Raw genomic sequence first — 24079 nt, forward strand, 5'->3', positions numbered from 1 at the left:
ATGTATGAGCGACATTTTAAGAACTCGCGCGTGCGCAGTACTATCATTTCCTGTCGTCTTGTCACCTGCCGCTTATTTTGACGATTAGCGCATGCGTAGTACCATTCTCTTTGGCGGCTGTTTGAGTTTTGGAGGTGCCGACTGCCGTTTGTTGTGTAGTTATTTGTGTATTGTGTCGTGTGTTGTGCCCGCGTGTAATACTTTAAAATTTGCCATGACTTCTTGGTCAAAACAAAATACACTGCATTTTATAGAGGCAGTGCGCAGGCATCCCTGTATATGGGATGTGAAACTAGGAGACTATAAGAACACTCAGAAAAGGTACGACGAGTGGGAGGAAATTGCCAAGGCATTTAACGTGTCAAAGAAGGAATGTGAGGACAAGTGGCATAATTTAAAAAGCCAATATAGTCGCGAGTTAGCGAAAAGGAAGAGACGCAAAGGAACTGGAAGTGCTACAAGCAATGTGTACCACTCTTCATGGTATGCTTTTGAAAGTATGCAGTTCATAAGACACAATTACAAACCACTCTCTCATAGGAGCACACATGAAGTAGTACCAGTAAGTAAATTTGTTATATTATTTTATTAATCATATATTTGGCAACATTTTTTCGTGCTAATGCTTTACATAATGTGAATATTTACAATTTCACTGAAAAACATGATTCTCCATACTGCTATGGTTTGAAGTCCTGAATACTGCAGAAGAATAGAGCATATTACTTTATGTCATCATTTAACAATGATGTGGAACTTATTTTCCATACTGCCATGGGATGGAGCCCTGAATACTGCAGAAGTATTCGGCATATTCTCTTCTGTTGTCATTCAGCAATGAAGTTCTTCGGCCAGTTCTGGGCAGTGGCTCCAGCACTGTAGGGGTGTCCCTCCAGGACCCAGGTATTACGTTGCCATCATCTCCCTCTCTGTCGTTTGTTCCTGCTGGACAATACCTTTGAGATTTTCTGTTTTGAAGAAAATTATGTAAATAAACACAGGCTAGTGCCACCACTGTAGCCTTTTCCGGACTGAGAAGCATTTGCTTCCTCAGCACTCTGTAAACAGCACTTATAATCCCAAATACATTTTCGACTACTCTTCTTGCCCTGCATGCTCCATAGTTAAAAATACGTTGCCAACTATTTTTTTCATGCAGACCTGGAAATGGTTTCACAATATTTTCCTCTAGGCCAAAGGCTTCGTCAGCGACGAAAACATATGGAACAGGCTTGCTCCTACCAGGAAGAGGAGTTGATGGTGGTATATTTAGAGTTTTGGTTTCTAACATTTTGAAATCATCCCCTGCGTGCCAATATCAGCGTAAATTATTCTATAATTAGCATCAGCAATTGCTAGCAAAACAATGCTGAAGCGCTCTTTATAATTAAAATAAACAGTTCCACTGTTGGGTGGTGCCACAATGTCAATGTGCCTCCCACCTATAGCTCCCAAACACCTGGGGAAATTCCATTTTTCTTCATATTCTTTGGCAATTTTCAGGCATTCCTCTGCAGCAGCAGGAAGCTGGAAAGAAAATTGTTACTCTTTTAATTTAATTTATGCATGGACACTCAAAAAAATTCTAAATACATTAAGATACTTTGATTATAATGTGTGTATAACATATAGCTCACTTTGCCTTAGAAATGTGTTATGTATTTTAAAGGTCATGGAAGCCCCAGCCACAGAAGGAGATGGTGAAGGAGAAGGAGAAGGAAGCATTAGTTTCCCTTTCGATGTAACAGAAATGGAGGATGTGACATTTGCCACGCCCCCACAAGACATTGTGGAAGTGGAAACCACTCCAGTCATCTCTGTGCCTCCACATGAAAGTGGATGTGCAACCGTGTCAGCCTGTACCACTCCAAGTGCGAGTGGAAGTGGTAGATCAAGTGCACTGAAGAGAGCGAGGAGTGACCTGGATGAAGACCGAAAAGGTCTTTTACAGACCTCAAGAAAAGTTGGCGACAATTTAGCAGGCAGAAAAAGGGACCAGTTTACCCACTTGGGTGACTTGGTCGCCAATAAGCTCAGATTTCTTTATGAAAATGGCCATACTAGAATTATGGCAAGACTTGAGAACGGAATATACAGATGTTTGCAGGAGGCAAACGATGAACTAATAGATGCAAATGCATCATAATTTATGGATTCTTTAAAAACATGTATAAATGTTGAAATATGCCCGTAATGTGCTGTCAAGTACTACTTAATGAAACTAAATACAAATTAATGTTGTTGGATATCTTTACTGTGAAGAAAGTCTCCTTAGAAATTGTGATATTGTATTACTGAGTGAAGCATGTCAGTCGATCCAAAGAACTAAAAGCTAACCCATTTCAGCAAATTTTGAGAAATTTATGCTGCAAACTGTATGTGCCGTTAAAATTTTAGTTCCTATTCCAGTATCCTCACGTGGTTATGTTGGCAACATCAACGGCGCGGTAGAAAATTTGTGCTGCTGTTCCTGGTTGACAGTTACTTGTATGTACCCTCGTCCGCTCGTTAAAAGTAATTGCCCTCGTAAAACGAAGATTTCATGACGAAACATTTGCATTGTCGCGCGATTGCTAATGCCAACGTCTCACACACGATTGTCGGCATTAGCATCCGTTGTCAACATTATCACGCGAGGCCGCCGGAATAATAGTTAAAAACTGATATACGTGCCAGATGCATGAAAAAATTATATAATGTATTACATACTCTGATATATATATATATAAAACTATTACCTTCACTTCTTGGGATAAAACTTGCACAATGGCCTCGCAAACACGAAGAATAATGATGCATATGGCACTTTTTGATATTCTATGCAGATACATTAACGTCGAAAAGGAATCCCCAGTGGCCAAAAAACGGAGTGTTACTGCCAACTGATCCTCTGGTGGAATAGCTTCCCGAAAGTTTGTGTTGGTTTTGGACACAAGAGGAGCAACAAGAGATAGCAAACCGCGGAAATCCTCCATACTCATCCTAACATAATTTCTAAAATATGCGCCATCCTCTAGCGTTAATTCCTGAACGAGCATTGCGTAAGCTCCGTGAGTAGCGCGTTTGCGTAGAAACTCTCTCTGCCACCATCTACGCTTCCTCCGCCTTTTCTTCCTATCATCTTCCAAAAGAGCAAGTGTACCAGCACATAAAAATGTGAAATCTTCCAAATCGTCGTCGGAAGCCATCGCACAGTGATACAAATCAGTGTAAACGCACGCTCATACATATATGAAATTGATACTTGTCAACTCACACAAGTCGCGATACATGTCGCAAAGTCGCATATACATGTATCTCATACATGTGCCGATACAAATCGCAGTGTAAACGCACCTTATTAGAGTAAGTTAATTTGAGTTTGTTTAAGAAGTCTGTAAATCTAGGGACCGATGACCTAAGCAGTTTGGTCCCATATGATCTTACCATAAATTTTCAGAATTTCGCAGGCCGTTGTGGCCGAGCGGTTCTAGGCGCTTCAGTCCGGAACCGCACGACTGCTACGGTCGCAGCTTCGAATCAGGCCTCGGGCATGGATGTGTGTGATGTCCTTAGGTTAGTTAGGTTCTACGGTACTGATGACCTCAGATGTTAAGTCCCATAGTGCTCAGAGCCATTTGAACCCCTTTTTTTTTCAAAATTTGCAAAACACTCCAGTCACATTTACAAACACCAATACAAAATTGTAATAAATAACAAGAAGCTGGTATATACCTGATTAAATTTCAAGACTTTTAACCAGTGTATCTGGAAATGATCTGGAAATTTCAAAATTATGTATAAAGAGCACATATGAAACTGGAAATAGGAAGTAGGCATTCTACCTTCTCTAAACACCTAATAGAGAATGGATATAGCCATTTAACATCGAACCAGATACGAAATTGTTAAGATTATCAATAACAGCAAAACGCTCCTAACATTACAGAAAAACTTTCACGTACAAAGAGACCTTGTGATATGAGACCATTTTTTATTGGAACTGCCACACATCATAATCAAATTCCATTTAACTGATAAACCCACCAAATCTACATCAGTTCTTATTGTAAGGTGAGAGAACGAGAAATGATAAAGGTAATGCCAGTGGCTGCCATATGTAACCTTAAGATTCCATATTGATGTCTACTTCTCGACTGTTACTTAAATCGGCTTTTGGGAGTCTCTTTGAATTAATAGTGAGTTGAGCAAAGCGTCGCAAAGCAGAGACAGAGGACCAGTGTCGAGCTATTAGACACAAAGAGATATGCGCGTGCCGTCACAGCTGTGGGAGATGAGACCCCAGGTAAGGAGCTGCTGGGAATGGTGGATTGTGTGTGACCAGAGACCCGGCGGACTGGCGCCGTATACGTTTTCCTGACTGGCTACAGCGCTTGCGTCCTAAGCTACCGGAGGCTGTTGTGTAACAAAACACTGTTTTTACCTGGTGTACCTTCCAGCACCAGAGGCGTGTCGAGACTCTTTCACAGAGGCCAAGAGCCATGGGACGTGCTGAATTGTAAAGAAATGAGCCGGAGTCTCGGAATGAGGGAAACGCTGGGCAACGGACAGTTTAGAGGTAAGATATAAGAGGTGAAGTGAGAAGAGGTCATCCAGGCATCTTTTGTGTTTGGGAGCATCGCCTCGGCAGCTGTCAGGCTGGTGCCAAACTAGACGAGGATTTTGCTTTTTACTAATAAATTGTAATGATAATATAATGGTTAACATAAATAAACTCTGGAGTGGGGAACGGACCTCACCTTTGTAGTTTTATTGGCGGGCACACATAATAGGAGAGATAATGAGAGTCAGAAGCTGACTGTTTGTGAGCACAGCACTAAAAGATTCTCACAATGGGTTAATCATATTAAATTTCAGTATGGGAGGGGACTGCTGCCTTATTAGAATGAATCTCACTGGTCGCCACTTGCAAGAACCACTGCTTCTGGAAATCAAGGCCCACACACAAAGAAAGAATGAAAATTCATATCTTGCTGGGAGTGTTCTGTACAATATACTTCCATCTCTGACTCAGCATGGGACTCTTTAGCCGAGTGAGGGATTTCCGCTACGAGCACTGAGGTAGAGCAGCCTTTGGTGCAGGCTAGGTGACTTACAAGGAACCCCTGGAGTGCGAGGTTGCAAGTTCAGTCTTTAGTAAGGCTCATTTACTAAGCATTATGTTAACATTTATGGCATGAAAAATATCAACTTAAAATGCCTAACAATGTGTATCAAGAGGGTGACATAAAATGTGTGTGTGGGAGATGGGAGGTTTAGAGATCAACATTCAGTGGAATGTTTGTATTACATTTCACGAAATGGACGTCGTCAATATTCGAGAGATTTTCGAAACAAACCATTAATTTGCAGCATGATCACCGAATGAAAAATGACTCGCGACAGTCATCACAAAGCCTCGCACCATCAAGATCGAAGGCGAAATCCTGGGGAATTGTAAGCAGTGACGGACGTTCAGCTATGTATCCACTTTTGAGGAATGCACATCGAATCATATGGAACCATACTGGTGTAAGAGGGTGATAAGAACTGATGGAATGGGATTGCATGCAACCGAAATAGTCTGTCGCGGACATTATCGTGAAACTGCTTGCAGATAGTGCGATAATGTGTTTTATAGACACGGGAAAAATAAACATCCAGAAGATGAATTTGTCCACTGGTTCCAGGTGGTATCAGTTGCAATGTCACACTTTTCAGGAGATATAATTTGCTGTAAGGGAGTATGATTTTTATAAGCAGACCAGGAATGAATCAAAAGCGATTCATTTCGACCGCCTATTGGCCAAAGGATGTGCTCATGCCATAGTTGTAGTTCTCTTACTTCCATTTTCCCACTCTTGCTTGCTATGACGTAAATATCCCAGACTATTTTCCATCCAGATTAACAGTAGGCATAATTTTGTACAAATCTGTTGAGGTATAGTTGTTAGCCGATCTTGATATAACCTTCTTGGAAGCTCTGATTCCCAGGGTTCCTTTCATATCTACACTCCTGTAAATGGAAAAAAGAACACATTGACACCGGTGTGTCAGACCCACCATACTTGCTCCGGACACTTGAGAGGGCTGTACAAGCAATGATCACACGCACGGCACAGCGGACACACCAGGAACCGCGGTGTTGGCCGTCGAATGGCGCTAGCTGCGCAGCATTTGTGCACCGCCGCCGTCAGTGTCAGCCAGTTTGCCGTGGCATACGGAGCTCCATCGCAGTCTTTAACACTGGTAACATGCCGCGACAGCGTGGACGTGAACCGTATGTGCAGTTGACGGACTTTGAGCGAGGGCGTATAGTGGGCATGCGGGAGGCCGGGTGGACGTACCGCCGAATTGCTCAACACGTGGGGCGTGAGGTCTCCACAGTACATTGATGTTGTCGCCAGTGGTCGGCGGAAGGTGCACGTGCCCGTCGACCTGGGACCGGACCGCAGCGACGCACGGATGCACCCAAGACCGTAGGATCCTACGCAGTGCCGTAGGGGACCGCACCGCCACTTCCCAGCAAATTAGGGACACTGTTGCTCCTGGGGTATCGGCGAGGACCATTCGCAACCGTCTCCATGAAGCTGGGCTACGGTCCCGCACACCGTTAGGCCGTCTTCCGCTCACGCCCCAACATCGTGCAGCCCGCCTCCAGTGGTGTCGCGACAGGCGTGAATGGAGGGACGAATGGAGACGTGTCGTCTTCAGCGATGAGAGTCGCTTCTGCCTTGGTGCCAATGATGGTCGTATGCGTGTTTGGCGCCGTGCAGGTGAGCGCCACAATCAGGACTGCATACGATCGAGGCACACAGGGCCAACACCCGGCATCATGGTGTGGGGAGCGATCTCCTACACTGGCCGTACACCACTGGTGATCGTCGAGGGAACACTGAATAGTGCACGGTACATCCAAACCGTCATCGAACCCATCGTTCTACCATTCCTAGACCGGCAAGGGAACTTGCTGTTCCAACAGGACAATGCACGTCCGCATGTATCCCGTGCCACCCAACGTGCTCTAGAAGGTGTAAGTCAACTACCCTGGCCAGCAAGATCTCCGGATCTGTCCCCCATTGAGCATGTTTGGGACTGGATGAAGCGTCGTCTCACGCGGTCTGCACGTCCAGCACGAACGCTGGTCCAACTGAGGCGCCAGGTGAAAATGGCATGGCAAGCCGTTCCACAGGACTACATCCAGCATCTCTACGATCGTCTCCATGGGAGAATAGCAGCCTGCATTGCTGCGAAAGGTGGATATACACTGTTCTAGTGCCGACATTGTGCATGCTCTGTTGCCTGTGTCTATGTGCCTGTGGTTCTGTCAGTGTGATCATGTGATGTATCTGACCCCAGGAATGTGTCAATAAGGTTTCCCCTTCCTGGGACAATGAATTCACGGTGTTCTTAATTCAATTTCCAGGAGTGTATTTCCTCTTCACATTACGATTGGTCGGAACTGAAAACAAATTCCTTACTGAACGATGTGATAAATTTGTTTATCTCATCTAAACATTTTAGGACCGATTCCACAGTCTGGTGTGCATTGACAAATTGGCGCTTTGTTTGAAATTTCATTATCTTACGTCTTCCAATTCTGTGTTACTGTTTGCCATTACGCAACCATCCACTGCATCCAATGAAATCGCTGTAATATATGTCGTGATCAGTTTGATGTGCATAATGTAGAATATCACTATTACGGACATGCTGTAAATTGTATCGAGCGTTTTTAAAACGAGTAAAAACTAGTTTTTGTAACAAGTGCGCCTTGTCCTCGCTCGAATGTCCGTAGTTTTTTTTATGCACTACCCGCTCATTTTGCTGCTGACTTACTGAAAGCTGTTTACAACTGTATTTTTACTGTGAATCATCTTCCATGTGCGTAATTATCTTCAGTACCCGCTCCTTGGACAAGATTGGCCTTTACTGCCTTTCGCTGATGACGGGATTGGTGGCTCCCTGACCGACAAGGATGATGAAGTGCATGCCTCGATACCTGTCTTAACATCACTTTCACTTGGTAAGCACCTATCGTTATCATTATATTATTCGCGTACGTTCTCTACACAGTCGAGCGTATACGACACCATCATTCCAGTGACTGATTTTGCAGAAACGCTAATATTTCATCTGCCATTACTTTCTCACTCTGGGAAATTGCTTGGGTTCCTTTCTGACGAAACGTTGTCGTAAATATAATGTAATGTTTGCTTTGTTTACCATTCCCATTGCTCTGCTTTGTATCTACACCACTAGCACTGTTGCTCTGTTGTTAGTTACTCATAGACTAAGTAATTCAGCTACGCTCCGTAGCCATACGCTGTGCTCACTATTGGATACGTCCAGACCCGCCACTGTTACCATTAGCAGCCAGTATTGTGGTTGCGTAGAAGACGATCTGTAGGACGTCGAATGCAGGAAACGTGGTTGGTCTTTTGTGACATCTCACTCAAGGGGTTTCTTCTTACAGTTTTCCAGCCACCACAACAATAACTGGTTGGCACCAGTAATATTAAGCAACCTATGGTGAACAACAGCAGCGTTCGCAACCTGAGTTGCAGAAGGCAGGAAAAGACCTCATATTAACGTTACGACTTTGACATTTTATTTTTAGTACGCTTATTAGTAATCACAGGCTCAATATGCGCTCAATCTAGGCAGTAGGTGCTTGCGTGAATCTTTCACTTTTTATTTCCTTCCTTCTCGATTAACAATCACCAATCACTGTGTGGCATCCACGAACTTAGTTGCTTTGCTAAACGAGTGCTGATTCTAACTTGTTCATTCCAGATTTATTGTCTGACCTTTGTGAAGGAGTTAATACCTTAATTCAATTGTAACCTGTCTTGATATTTTATGAAAGTTACCGTCGTCTCTCATTTGTGCACTTTGTTTTAACTGGAGGTCTACAGGTACTCGTAAAAAATAGGATTTTATAGTGAGCATTGTTTCTTCCACTAGTTTAATTAATCCTATATCTTTATCACCCTTCTGAGTTACAGAACCCATGTTTCATATGTGTTAAGATCATCAATGTTTAATAATTCACGTCACTAAGTTATCCATTGCACTACATCTGTAATTAGTGCATGGGGGCTTAATTAAATATGATTGAAAATACTTTTTAGTTTTTAGTAGCTGTAAGTCCGATTACGCTGTTTCGTAAACGGTTGGCCCTGACTAGTATTATTACGCTATCTGACTGCAACAAACAATGTAAGTAGATTTTCGTAAAAACAATTAATTAATTAAGTCCCCAGCAACTATAAAACCTACAAAATCCAAGCACAAGAGTAACTGTTCTGTATGTGGGAGTGTGACTCAACGCCCACATCTGGCACGGTTCTTTTCCAACAAGACAAGAATTTTTAAATACCAACTATACTGACGTGCCAAAAGAAATTTAGAAAAACTATAATTACGCAAGAAAATCACAATTACACTCTAATCCAAGAACACAAGCCAGATGCTTTGTTGACTGAACCTGTAGTGACACATTATTTCAGATACACAACCAATAAAAGAACATTGTAAGTTTTACCTTCATATATATTGACGAAATGCACTCATTACAAAAACATCTGCTATCTCTCCCATCAAATAACTGCATAAGACATGGAACAACACTCTTTACTACAACATCTCGCTCCGACTTCACGACAAGCAGTGCCCACTAGCACATCTCGGCACGACTCTTAACACGCACTGTCCTCTACGAGCTCTCTACTAGCACTGACTTCCACGAACTCTCAACAAACACTGACTTCTACAATCTCATAACAAGCACTGACTGCCATGAACTCTAAACACACACTGCCCGCTACGATCTCTCGACAAGCACTGTGGAGGCGGCTTAATAGTACTCTTTGGCGCAATCTCTGGCGCAGTGGCACAGTGCAGCCACCTTTCATATGCCCCTCCTCCACAGGCCAGAATTTGATGGTATTTTTGCCAGCATTGGTGGTGAAAATGCCACCAAATTCGTCCAGAAAAATACAGACAAAAATAAAAGATAATATTAATACCTAAATATCACATAATTAGTTAAAATTTTGGCTTTGCACTGACCTTTTACTAACCTAATATATAAAGTACAGTAAGCAATACAACTTCTTTTCATGCATGTGGCTTTACATAATAGTTTACACAATATACAAAAAATCAGTTTATACAAATGTTCACATAAAATGCTTTCAATGATTAGTTTATACAAAAAAAGAACACCAACAGGTAACATCTTTTCAGTAAAAGCAGTCCATCAGTTGCACCCAGTAAAGTTTACCAGGTACACCCAGCAACAAGTCACATTAGTTCAGTAGAAGCAATCCATCAGATGCACCCAGCAATGTTGAGCAGGTGCAGACACCAACAAGTGACATCATTTCAGTAGAAGCAGTCCATCAGTTGCACCCAGCAAAGTTTAGCAGGTACACCCAGCAACAAGTGACATTATTTCAGTAGAAGCAGTTCCATCTGTGGCACCCAGTAAAGTTGCAGAGGTACACACAGCAACAAGTCACATTAGTTCAGTAGAAGCAGTCCATCAGTTGCACCCAGCAATGTTGAGCAGGTGCAGACAGCAACAAGTGACATCATTTCAGTAGAAACAGTTCATAAGTAACATCATTTCAGTAGAAGCAGTCAATCAATTGCACCCAGCAATGTTGAGAGCAGGTGCAGACACCAACAAGTGACATCATTTCAGCAGAAGCAGTCCATTAGTGGCATCAGCAATATTGAGTAGGTGCAGACAGCAACAAGTGACATTATTTCAGTAGAAGTAGTCCATTAGTGGCATCAGCAATGTTGATCAGGTGCACACAGCAACAGGGGTCATCTCTTCAGTAGACGCAGTCTGTCAGTGGCACCCAGCAATATTGAGTAGGTGCAGACAGCAAAAAGTCACATCTCTCAGCAGAAGCAGTTCCATCAAACTCACTAGCACTGATCACACTGTTCATCAGAGTTTATGAGCAGAAATTAAACATGTCCTGCTGGCACCAATCATGTAGAAAAGGTACAAGTAACAGTCCATAATTTTTTTTACAATCACTGATCACACAGTTCATCAGCAGAAATTAAACACGACTAAATGTCACACATCATGTTGAAAAGTGCAGGTAACAGTTAAGAATATTTATCTTCACTAATTAGACAGTTCAGGCATGAACAATAGTTTGAATGCACATACAAATGCTTTTACAGTAACATACAAATCATAACAAACACACAAATGATGTCAGATAATTGTCCTATTAACTATTACAATACACAAATACCAGTAAACCTATAATATTTATGGGTGTCAGTGCAAGCCACTACCAACAAATAAAATAATACTTAGGAGATAGGTGGTTAGGATTAGTAAAGGAAAACACACAGAACACACTCACTCATCTTTCATCCACATTAAGTACTACTGTGTAACTGAATAGTGTTAATTGTGTAAATGTAATTCTGTCAAAATCTGATGTTCATCATGTGTATCAAGTAGTACTGGCAGCAATGTATAACAGTCAATAATAGTTAGTCAACGTCATAGTCATCATGTCAAGACCAATGTTTGCCAAGCCAGATCAAAATGTACTGTTGTTGAACAACTGTCAGTGAGCCACGATATGCAATTACTTCCTCTCTTCAAAAAAAAAGTATATACTGCTTAGTGATTTAACCAAGTGTGTGTATAGACTATCTACCTTCTATTTTAGTGTTCTAGTCTGCTATCTTCATCCTCCTTGTTCCATAAGACCAACCAAAAAAAATATGCTCCTCACTTACTTTACCTCTTATACACCAAAACTCCAATAATCAACAGCATCACATAATCTCAATATGTCACTAATACTTCTTCAATACGTCGATACATATAACTCTTATCATCAATATCATTTACCTTACCTCTTGTCCACAAAAACTCCAATAATCATCAACTTCATATACTCTCAGTACCTCAATAATACGTCGATAAATATAAACCTCAGCACCAATATCATTTCACTTCCAACACAACTCTTTCCTCTAGTCAGTCTCCTCGAACAAGTACAGATAAAATCCTAATGCAACTTCAATTCAGCATCCCATACAATCCGAAGACACAGTGTCCACACACAACCTCTGTGTAATCCATCTGACCCAAATTTTCTACTCATTATAAATTATAAGATACATTTTGGTTCCTTGTCCATCATTAAATAAAAGAAATGCATACCTGACCTGTAACAGACTTAGTTCGAATAACTCTCAGTAATTAAGTACGATTACGGAGTGTGAATAATCATAATGTTTCACAGTGTGTACACCACTTCAAGAATCATAGCAGAAGCAAACATGTGGAGTATTTTTTGTGTCAAGTGTCACTTCCTATTTCAATTGCTTACGAAAAATGCAGTCTAATAATTGTCAATGGTCTAAACCTAGTTTCGGTCTGTCATGTCGTTAGCCTCCTTCCTATTAGCATAAATTTATACAGCTTCCATAAAACCTCAGCTCATGTGACTTCAATGACTTTCTTGTACTAATGTCGTTCGTCGAATTATAGCAATTCATTTTCTTATCTTAAAAATATGGCACTGAGCGTAAGCAAAACTTGCAATAGCGAGTAAATATACCAGTAGAGAACAGAATGTCAACAAGTGGATGCAGCACAATTCCCACGACGAGGCTCTGCCAAGCGAATAATCTATAATTAATACCCTAGTGTGACCTAAACTCTATGTTTATACACAGTATATCAGCATTTCTATACACCAAATTAAAGAGCAGTTATGGCAACAAAACAGAAATGTGTAAATATGTAATCCATACGCATAGCAGTAAATATATATCTTACGTAATAAACAGGTCATTAGCAACATATCAGCATAAGCAAATAAATGTCATCTTAATAAGTAAACATGAAGGCGCAAGCAGATAAATGACAAAGTACAACATACATACATAATCACAGTCAGCACAATTAATCAGATAACAATTATAATTTAAATAAATAAGCACAGCAGGCACATAATAGAAAAATATGACATCAGTGAAAAAGCATAGCAGCCAAGCGATGCATAATATATACAAGTTACAACCCAGTTCATTAATAATAATTGTCAAAATCAGTAAATGTACGCAAGCATGTCGCTTCACAAGTAAATTCATAGAACATAAAATTTAGCACAAAGTATGAATCACGTAATCGCGAGCAGCAAATTACGTCTAAAGTACGTACCTAAGTGGAAATATGTTACCTGAAAAATGAACTCAATTAATAGTTACCCTTTTTAGTTTATTAGTTTCTTCTTCGAAATTACATTCTTCCTGAAAATCTCTCGATAGCAAGTCCTCTTAACGTCGGAGACACACAGAATTTACCTGAAGTTCTTAAATATTTTATACAACCGTATCCTGAAAAATACTGAATGTTAATAACATAATTCATCAAGTCACTATAGCTTTATACTGAATTTAGTCGGAGAAATTAGACTGTGTATTTGTTTACGGCTGTCAGTGCATTCGCACTGAGCGCTCGATCAGCTGTGGGCGCGTGACGTAGGAAGCTATTGTTCGCGGTCAACGACTGCCTTGTGCGGCGCGCAGACTTGACTGTTGCTTTGAGTATGTGCCGCCGCCAAAACAGAGCGTGGTATCCTTGTACTCTCCGCATGTTTACATGTAGCTGTTAGTTTCTCACAAGTATGTCATTCCACAAAAATTTTAACATTTGATATATGATGTATTCCTTTAGAGCGTCGTGATTTAAGAGTTTCTACTTCAACAGTGTTATCATGAATAATTTTACGAATTCTATATGGACCGTTATAAAGCAGAAAAAATTTGCGACACAAGCCTTTTCCTTTATGAGACAAACGATGAGACTTAATTAATACCTTTTGACCAACTGAAAAAGTTTTTAAACGACCAGGACGTTTCGCTGATTTCTCTCTTCTAGCAGCCGCAGATGCAATATTTTGCAGAGCCAGGTTGACAACTTCAGAATGCCGCAGTTTCCGTGAAGGCGGAAAAGGAACGATTTCAGAAATGCGATTTGTTGGTACTTTATTTTTTAATATCAATAGAGGCGGTAAAGAAGTTGAATCATTAGGGAGTTCATTCAGAATATTTTGAAAAATATGAAGATACTGATCCCAAGTTCTGTGATTCTGATGACAATAAAGACGGCACAATTTATTGATTTCCTTCATCCATCTCTCTGAAGCATTAGATTGAGGGTGAAAAAGTGAAATGAAAATTGGTTTAATTTTACGACGCTGTAGAGTACGAAGCCAAATTTTAGAACGAAACTGTGATCCATTATCTGATATAACCTTATCAACATGACCAACTTCTTTAAGAAAATGTTTGATAAAAGCGTTAGATACTGAACGAGCTGTTGCTTTGCGTAAAGGTGTAAAACAAACATATTTTGACGTCAACTCCACTGCTACGAAAATGTACGCAAAACCATTAGTAGAACGAACCACTGGACCAAACAAATCGACTGCAGCCATCTCCTTTAATTTCGCTGGAATGACGGGAAACAACGGTGCTCTGTGAGAAATCGTTGGAGGCTTAGCCATTTGACATAATTTGCATTTGGCAAGAACAGATCGAATACGTTTTTCCATATTACTGAAGTAACAATTTTCTTGTAATTTATGAAAGCATTTTCGGGGACCAAAGTGTGCATAACTCAGATGCGTATACCAAATCAATTTATTGACCCACTCATCAGGAATACAAACTAACCAAACGAAGTTGTCGACCGATTTTCGTTTAAAAAGAAACTTTCCAGATAGATCGCAAAAACGAGGTGTGGTCAAATCGTCCAAACTAACAAAGCGTCTAGGAAAATAACTACGAACGTCACGTTTTGTGCTAGGAACAGCATAATTACGAATAGCGTCTAATTTCACTGGATCAGGAAGAATACCTTCTGTAGAAATAATGTGACCGAGAAATTTCACCTGAGAGCGACCAAATTCAGATTTTTCTAAGTTCACTGTCATGCCAACTCGTGCAAAAATACGCAATAATGAATCCAAAATTTTGTTGTGCTCACTCCAAGAACGTTTAGCGATAAGAATGTCGTCAACATAAGAAGTAATGTTGTCACGAAGATAAACAGGTAACATTTAGTTTAAACTGCGAATGAATGCTGCAATAGGTACAGTAAGTCCAATCGGTAATTTCCAAAGTCACTTTTGGGTAAAACAGTCATATCCGGTTATTGTTCACTTACTGTCTAGATAGATTGATAGTCGAAGAGTTGTTTTGACAGATGCAAAGAATAGTAAAAGAGTAGGCAGCGGTGCAGAAAACTAAAAGAGAAATAGCACCACTACAGCTCGGGGCCCTATGCTCGCTACGGCACATATTCACTTAGAGTAGTGAATCCCCTGAGGACATTAATAGCCGCACATAATTTCCAGTTTGTGACTTTTTGGCACATCTGGCGGAAGTGCGTACGCAAATTGATCTAACCATGCACATGGATGTATGTCATTCTTAGAATTGCGGAAGATCTTAAATTTCCGGACAGTCAAAAAGTGTTTATAGTCAACGTTTTCGCCTCGTGGCGACAAAGACCTACCGCGTCTGTCCCAGTCCCAATGACGATTATTGTTAAATTCACGCGCCTGGCGCTCTCTTGTTGCATCCCGTAAATGAAATAAATTACTTTCTTCAAACCCCTCTGCTAAACTAAGACTTGTCAATTTATCTGAGATCTCCTCAACTCTTTCCGATGAGTCACTTAATTGTCCTTTCTGTTTATTTACATCTTCCGTAAGTGTCGCGACTCGGGTTTCAGTATTGACACATTTGGTAGTTAACTGTTCATATTGTCGTGTTAGATTATTTATTCTGTCATTTGGTACGGATTCCTCGATTCTTTCACTTATTTCTTCCTTGTCTTGTGCACGTTGTAAATTTAACTCTGAAAATTTCTGTACTATCACGCGATCTCTTTCTTCCCGTTCTCTGTCCTGTTCCTCTTGTCTGATTTCTGTTGAAATTAAACTATTATTGTGAGAATTTAAAATCGGTTGTACTTCTTCTCTAATTTCTTTCTTTGATTCATCATTCGTATTTTTGAAACATGTCCCTATTCGTGAGCATAACCGTGTTGTCAAAGTTCCCATCTCTGTTTTAAATTCAGATCCTAACCGTGTTTCCATTGTTCCCATATCAGTTTTAATTTCAGATCGCAAAGTTCCCATCTGTGTTTCCATTGTTTCCATTCGTGTTACCATTGTTCCCATTTGTGATCCCAGATTTAATATTGCACCCATCAACTGCTCCATAGTAACTGTTTCAAAATTCTTTTCACCCCTCACATTTCCCACAAAACCAGCTTCCTTCTGCATGGCTGTAAAGCTATCTGTGTTCGATACTATTCCAAAATCTTCTATCGTTACTCTCGTATTCTGTGAATTTTCTGATTGAGAAAAATTTCGAAATGGTTCCGGACTATTTTCCCGACTTATCACATTGTTTTCCACCTCATTATCCATCATACTGTTTTCCTCTGTTGGCGAGTTCGCCATGTCAACAATTTCGTTATTCTCACTATTCATCATTTTTGCCTTTTTCATTGATCGCGTAATCATTTACAAAATATACGAAAGATTCGTCACTGTACGAAAATTACACACGGTGACTCTTTATCTCAACAATACCATTCACATGCAATGACTCCCTCAAACACGATTGATCGGACAATTGAAATAATTGCACTAATTTGTCAAACGCGTATACAAGGCAATAAAATTAAATTTTGAAAAATACCATTAGAAGAATGCCAATTACCAAATCTACACATGCAATATAACCTACAATTACTAAACTACAAATTGCTACAACAATACTACAGTCTACAATTTTCACAATCAGAAGAATCCAAGGGACGATCCGAAGCAGCGGTCGCCACGTGCATGGAGGCTTAATTAAATATATTGATTGAAAATATTTTTAGTAGCTGTTAGTCCGATTACGCAGTGTCTCGTAATCGGCTGGCCCTGACTAGTATTATTACGCTATCTGACTGCAACAAACAATGTAAGTAGATTTTCGTAAACACAATTAATTAATTAAGTCCCCAGCAACTATAAAACCTACAAAATCCAAGCACAAGAGTAACTGTTCTGTATGTGGGAGTGTGACTCAACGCCCACATCTGGCACGGTTCTTTTCCAACAAGACAAGAATTTTTAAATACCAACTATACTGACGTGCCAAAAGAAATTTAGAAAAACTATAATTACGCAAGAAAATCACAATTACACTCTAATCCAAGAACACAAGCCAGATGCTTTGTTGACTGAACCTGTAGTGACACATTATTTCAGATACACAACCAATAAAAGAACATTGTAAGTTTTACCTTCATATATATTGACGAAATGCACTCATTACAAAAACATCTGCTATCTCTCCCATCAAATAACTGCATAAGACATGGAACAACACTCTTTACTACAACATCTCGCTCCGACTTCACGACAAGCAGTGCCCACTAGCACATCTCGGCACGACTCTTAACACGCACTGTCCTCTACGAGCTCTCTACTAGCACTGACTTCCACGAACTCTCAACAAACACTGACTTCTACAATCTCATAACAAGCACTGACTGCCATGAACTCTAAACACACACTGCCCGCTACGATCTCTCGACAAGCACTGTGGAGGCGGCTTAATAGTACTCTTTGGCGCAATCTCTGGCGCAGTGGCACAGTGCAGCCACCTTTCATATGCCCCTCCTCCACAGGCCAGAATTTGATGGTATTTTTGCCAGCATTGGTGGTGAAAATGCCACCAAATTCGTCCAGAAAAATACAGACAAAAATAAAAGATAATATTAATACCTAAATATCACATAATTAGTTAAAATTTTGGCTTTGCACTGACCTTTTACTAACCTAATATATAAAGTACAGTAAGCAATACAACTTCTTTTCATGCATGTGGCTTTACATAATAGTTTACACAATATACAAAAAATCAGTTTATACAAATGTTCACATAAAATGCTTTCAATGATTAGTTTATACAAAAAAAGAACACCAACAGGTAACATCTTTTCAGTAAAAGCAGTCCATCAGTTGCACCCAGTAAAGTTTACCAGGTACACCCAGCAACAAGTCACATTAGTTCAGTAGAAGCAATCCATCAGATGCACCCAGCAATGTTGAGCAGGTGCAGACACCAACAAGTGACATCATTTCAGTAGAAGCAGTCCATCAGTTGCACCCAGCAAAGTTTAGCAGGTACACCCAGCAACAAGTGACATTATTTCAGTAGAAGCAGTTCCATCTGTGGCACCCAGTAAAGTTGCAGAGGTACACACAGCAACAAGTCACATTAGTTCAGTAGAAGCAGTCCATCAGTTGCACCCAGCAATGTTGAGCAGGTGCAGACAGCAACAAGTGACATCATTTCAGTAGAAACAGTTCATAAGTAACATCATTTCAGTAGAAGCAGTCAATCAATTGCACCCAGCAATGTTGAGAGCAGGTGCAGACACCAACAAGTGACATCATTTCAGCAGAAGCAGTCCATTAGTGGCATCAGCAATATTGAGTAGGTGCAGACAGCAACAAGTGACATTATTTCAGTAGAAGTAGTCCATTAGTGGCATCAGCAATGTTGATCAGGTGCACACAGCAACAGGGGTCATCTCTTCAGTAGACGCAGTCTGTCAGTGGCACCCAGCAATATTGAGTAGGTGCAGACAGCAAAAAGTCACATCTCTCAGCAGAAGCAGTTCCATCAAACTCACTAGCACTGATCACACTGTTCATCAGAGTTTATGAGCAGAAATTAAACATGTCCTGCTGGCACCAATCATGTAGAAAAGGTACAAGTAACAGTCCATAATTTTTTTTACAATCACTGATCACACAGTTCATCAGCAGAAATTAAACACGACTAAATGTCACACATCATGTTGAAAAGTGCAGGTAACAGTTAAGAATATTTATCTTCACTAATTAGACAGTTCAGGCATGAACAATAGTTTGAATGCACATACAAATGCTTTTACAGTAACATACAAATCATAACAAACACACAAATGATGTCAGATAATTGTCCTATTAACTATTACAATACACAAATACCAGTAAACCTATAATATTTATGGGTGTCAGTGCAAGCCACTACCAACAAATAAAATAATACTTAGGAGATAGGTGGTTAGGATTAGTAAAGGAAAACACACAGAACACACTCACTCATCTTTCATCCACATTAAGTACTACTGTGTAACTGAATAGTGTTAATTGTGTAAATGTAATTCTGTCAAAATCTGATGTTCATCATGTGTATCAAGTAGTACTGGCAGCAATGTATAACAGTCAATAATAGTTAGTCAACGTCATAGTCATCATGTCAAGACCAATGTTTGCCAAGCCAGATCAAAATGTACTGTTGTTGAACAACTGTCAGTGAGCCACGATATGCAATTACTTCCTCTCTTCAAAAAAAAAGTATATACTGCTTAGTGATTTAACCAAGTGTGTGTATAGACTATCTACCTTCTATTTTAGTGTTCTAGTCTGCTATCTTCATCCTCCTTGTTCCATAAGACCAACCAAAAAAAATATGCTCCTCACTTACTTTACCTCTTATACACCAAAACTCCAATAATCAACAGCATCACATAATCTCAATATGTCACTAATACTTCTTCAATACGTCGATACATATAACTCTTATCATCAATATCATTTACCTTACCTCTTGTCCACAAAAACTCCAATAATCATCAACTTCATATACTCTCAGTACCTCAATAATACGTCGATAAATATAAACCTCAGCACCAATATCATTTCACTTCCAACACAACTCTTTCCTCTAGTCAGTCTCCTCGAACAAGTACAGATAAAATCCTAATGCAACTTCAATTCAGCATCCCATACAATCCGAAGACACAGTGTCCACACACAACCTCTGTGTAATCCATCTGACCCAAATTTTCTACTCATTATAAATTATAAGATACATTTTGGTTCCTTGTCCATCATTAAATAAAAGAAATGCATACCTGACCTGTAACAGACTTAGTTCGAATAACTCTCAGTAATTAAGTACGATTACGGAGTGTGAATAATCATAATGTTTCACAGTGTGTACACCACTTCAAGAATCATAGCAGAAGCAAACATGTGGAGTATTTTTTGTGTCAAGTGTCACTTCCTATTTCAATTGCTTACGAAAAATGCAGTCTAATAATTGTCAATGGTCTAAACCTAGTTTCGGTCTGTCATGTCGTTAGCCTCCTTCCTATTAGCATAAATTTATACAGCTTCCATAAAACCTCAGCTCATGTGACTTCAATGACTTTCTTGTACTAATGTCGTTCGTCGAATTATAGCAATTCATTTTCTTATCTTAAAAATATGGCACTGAGCGTAAGCAAAACTTGCAATAGCGAGTAAATATACCAGTAGAGAACAGAATGTCAACAAGTGGATGCAGCACAATTCCCACGACGAGGCTCTGCCAAGCGAATAATCTATAATTAATACCCTAGTGTGACCTAAACTCTATGTTTATACACAGTATATCAGCATTTCTATACACCAAATTAAAGAGCAGTTATGGCAACAAAACAGAAATGTGTAAATATGTAATCCATACGCATAGCAGTAAATATATATCTTACGTAATAAACAGGTCATTAGCAACATATCAGCATAAGCAAATAAATGTCATCTTAATAAGTAAACATGAAGGCGCAAGCAGATAAATGACAAAGTACAACATACATACATAATCACAGTCAGCACAATTAATCAGATAACAATTATAATTTAAATAAATAAGCACAGCAGGCACATAATAGAAAAATATGACATCAGTGAAAAAGCATAGCAGCCAAGCGATGCATAATATATACAAGTTACAACCCAGTTCATTAATAATAATTGTCAAAATCAGTAAATGTACGCAAGCATGTCGCTTCACAAGTAAATTCATAGAACATAAAATTTAGCACAAAGTATGAATCACGTAATCGCGAGCAGCAAATTACGTCTAAAGTACGTACCTAAGTGGAAATATGTTACCTGAAAAATGAACTCAATTAATAGTTACCCTTTTTAGTTTATTAGTTTCTTCTTCGAAATTACATTCTTCCTGAAAATCTCTCGATAGCAAGTCCTCTTAACGTCGGAGACACACAGAATTTACCTGAAGTTCTTAAATATTTTATACAACCGTATCCTGAAAAATACTGAATGTTAATAACATAATTCATCAAGTCACTATAGCTTTATACTGAATTTAGTCGGAGAAATTAGACTGTGTATTTGTTTACGGCTGTCAGTGCATTCGCACTGAGCGCTCGATCAGCTGTGGGCGCGTGACGTAGGAAGCTATTGTTCGCGGTCAACGACTGCCTTGTGCGGCGCGCAGACTTGACTGTTGCTTTGAGTATGTGCCGCCGCCAAAACAGAGCGTGGTATCCTTGTACTCTCCGCATGTTTACATGTAGCTGTTAGTTTCTCACAAGTATGTCATTCCACAAAAATTTTAACATTTGATATATGATGTATTCCTTTAGAGCGTCGTGATTTAAGAGTTTCTACTTCAACAGTGTTATCATGAATAATTTTACGAATTCTATATGGACCGTTATAAAGCAGAAAAAATTTGCGACACAAGCCTTTTCCTTTATGAGACAAACGATGAGACTTAATTAATACCTTTTGACCAACTGAAAAAGTTTTTAAACGACCAGGACGTTTCGCTGATTTCTCTCTTCTAGCAGCCGCAGATGCAATATTTTGCAGAGCCAGGTTGACAACTTCAGAATGCCGCAGTTTCCGTGAAGGCGGAAAAGGAACGATTTCAGAAATGCGATTTGTTGGTACTTTATTTTTTAATATCAATAGAGGCGGTAAAGAAGTTGAATCATTAGGGAGTTCATTCAGAATATTTTGAAAAATATGAAGATACTGATCCCAAGTTCTGTGATTCTGATGACAATAAAGACGGCACAATTTATTGATTTCCTTCATCCATCTCTCTGAAGCATTAGATTGAGGGTGAAAAAGTGAAATGAAAATTGGTTTAATTTTACGACGCTGTAGAGTACGAAGCCAAATTTTAGAACGAAACTGTGATCCATTATCTGATATAACCTTATCAACATGACCAACTTCTTTAAGAAAATGTTTGATAAAAGCGTTAGATACTGAACGAGCTGTTGCTTTGCGTAAAGGTGTAAAACAAACATATTTTGACGTCAACTCCACTGCTACGAAAATGTACGCAAAACCATTAGTAGAACGAACCACTGGACCAAACAAATCGACTGCAGCCATCTCCTTTAATTTCGCTGGAATGACGGGAAACAACGGTGCTCTGTGAGAAATCGTTGGAGGCTTAGCCATTTGACATAATTTGCATTTGGCAAGAACAGATCGAATACGTTTTTCCATATTACTGAAGTAACAATTTTCTTGTAATTTATGAAAGCATTTTCGGGGACCAAAGTGTGCATAACTCAGATGCGTATACCAAATCAATTTATTGACCCACTCATCAGGAATACAAACTAACCAAACGAAGTTGTCGACCGATTTTCGTTTAAAAAGAAACTTTCCAGATAGATCGCAAAAACGAGGTGTGGTCAAATCGTCCAAACTAACAAAGCGTCTAGGAAAATAACTACGAACGTCACGTTTTGTGCTAGGAACAGCATAATTACGAATAGCGTCTAATTTCACTGGATCAGGAAGAATACCTTCTGTAGAAATAATGTGACCGAGAAATTTCACCTGAGAGCGACCAAATTCAGATTTTTCTAAGTTCACTGTCATGCCAACTCGTGCAAAAATACGCAATAATGAATCCAAAATTTTGTTGTGCTCACTCCAAGAACGTTTAGCGATAAGAATGTCGTCAACATAAGAAGTAATGTTGTCACGAAGATAAACAGGTAACATTTAGTTTAAACTGCGAATGAATGCTGCAATAGGTACAGTAAGTCCAATCGGTAATTTCCAAAGTCACTTTTGGGTAAAACAGTCATATCCGGTTATTGTTCACTTACTGTCTAGATAGATTGATAGTCGAAGAGTTGTTTTGACAGATGCAAAGAATAGTAAAAGAGTAGGCAGCGGTGCAGAAAACTAAAAGAGAAATAGCACCACTACAGCTCGGGGCCCTATGCTCGCTACGGCACATATTCACTTAGAGTAGTGAATCCCCTGAGGACATTAATAGCCGCACATAATTTCCAGTTTGTGACTTTTTGGCACATCTGGCGGAAGTGCGTACGCAAATTGATCTAACCATGCACATGGATGTATGTCATTCTTAGAATTGCGGAAGATCTTAAATTTCCGGACAGTCAAAAAGTGTTTATAGTCAACGTTTTCGCCTCGTGGCGACAAAGACCTACCGCGTCTGTCCCAGTCCCAATGACGATTATTGTTAAATTCACGCGCCTGGCGCTCTCTTGTTGCATCCCGTAAATGAAATAAATTACTTTCTTCAAACCCCTCTGCTAAACTAAGACTTGTCAATTTATCTGAGATCTCCTCAACTCTTTCCGATGAGTCACTTAATTGTCCTTTCTGTTTATTTACATCTTCCGTAAGTGTCGCGACTCGGGTTTCAGTATTGACACATTTGGTAGTTAACTGTTCATATTGTCGTGTTAGATTATTTATTCTGTCATTTGGTACGGATTCCTCGATTCTTTCACTTATTTCTTCCTTGTCTTGTGCACGTTGTAAATTTAACTCTGAAAATTTCTGTACTATCACGCGATCTCTTTCTTCCCGTTCTCTGTCCTGTTCCTCTTGTCTGATTTCTGTTGAAATTAAACTATTATTGTGAGAATTTAAAATCGGTTGTACTTCTTCTCTAATTTCTTTCTTTGATTCATCATTCGTATTTTTGAAACATGTCCCTATTCGTGAGCATAACCGTGTTGTCAAAGTTCCCATCTCTGTTTTAAATTCAGATCCTAACCGTGTTTCCATTGTTCCCATATCAGTTTTAATTTCAGATCGCAAAGTTCCCATCTGTGTTTCCATTGTTTCCATTCGTGTTACCATTGTTCCCATTTGTGATCCCAGATTTAATATTGCAC

Source organism: Schistocerca serialis, chromosome 3 (genome assembly GCF_023864345.2).
Source record: "Schistocerca serialis cubense isolate TAMUIC-IGC-003099 chromosome 3, iqSchSeri2.2, whole genome shotgun sequence".
NCBI classification, from domain to species: Eukaryota; Metazoa; Arthropoda; class Insecta; order Orthoptera; family Acrididae; genus Schistocerca; species Schistocerca serialis.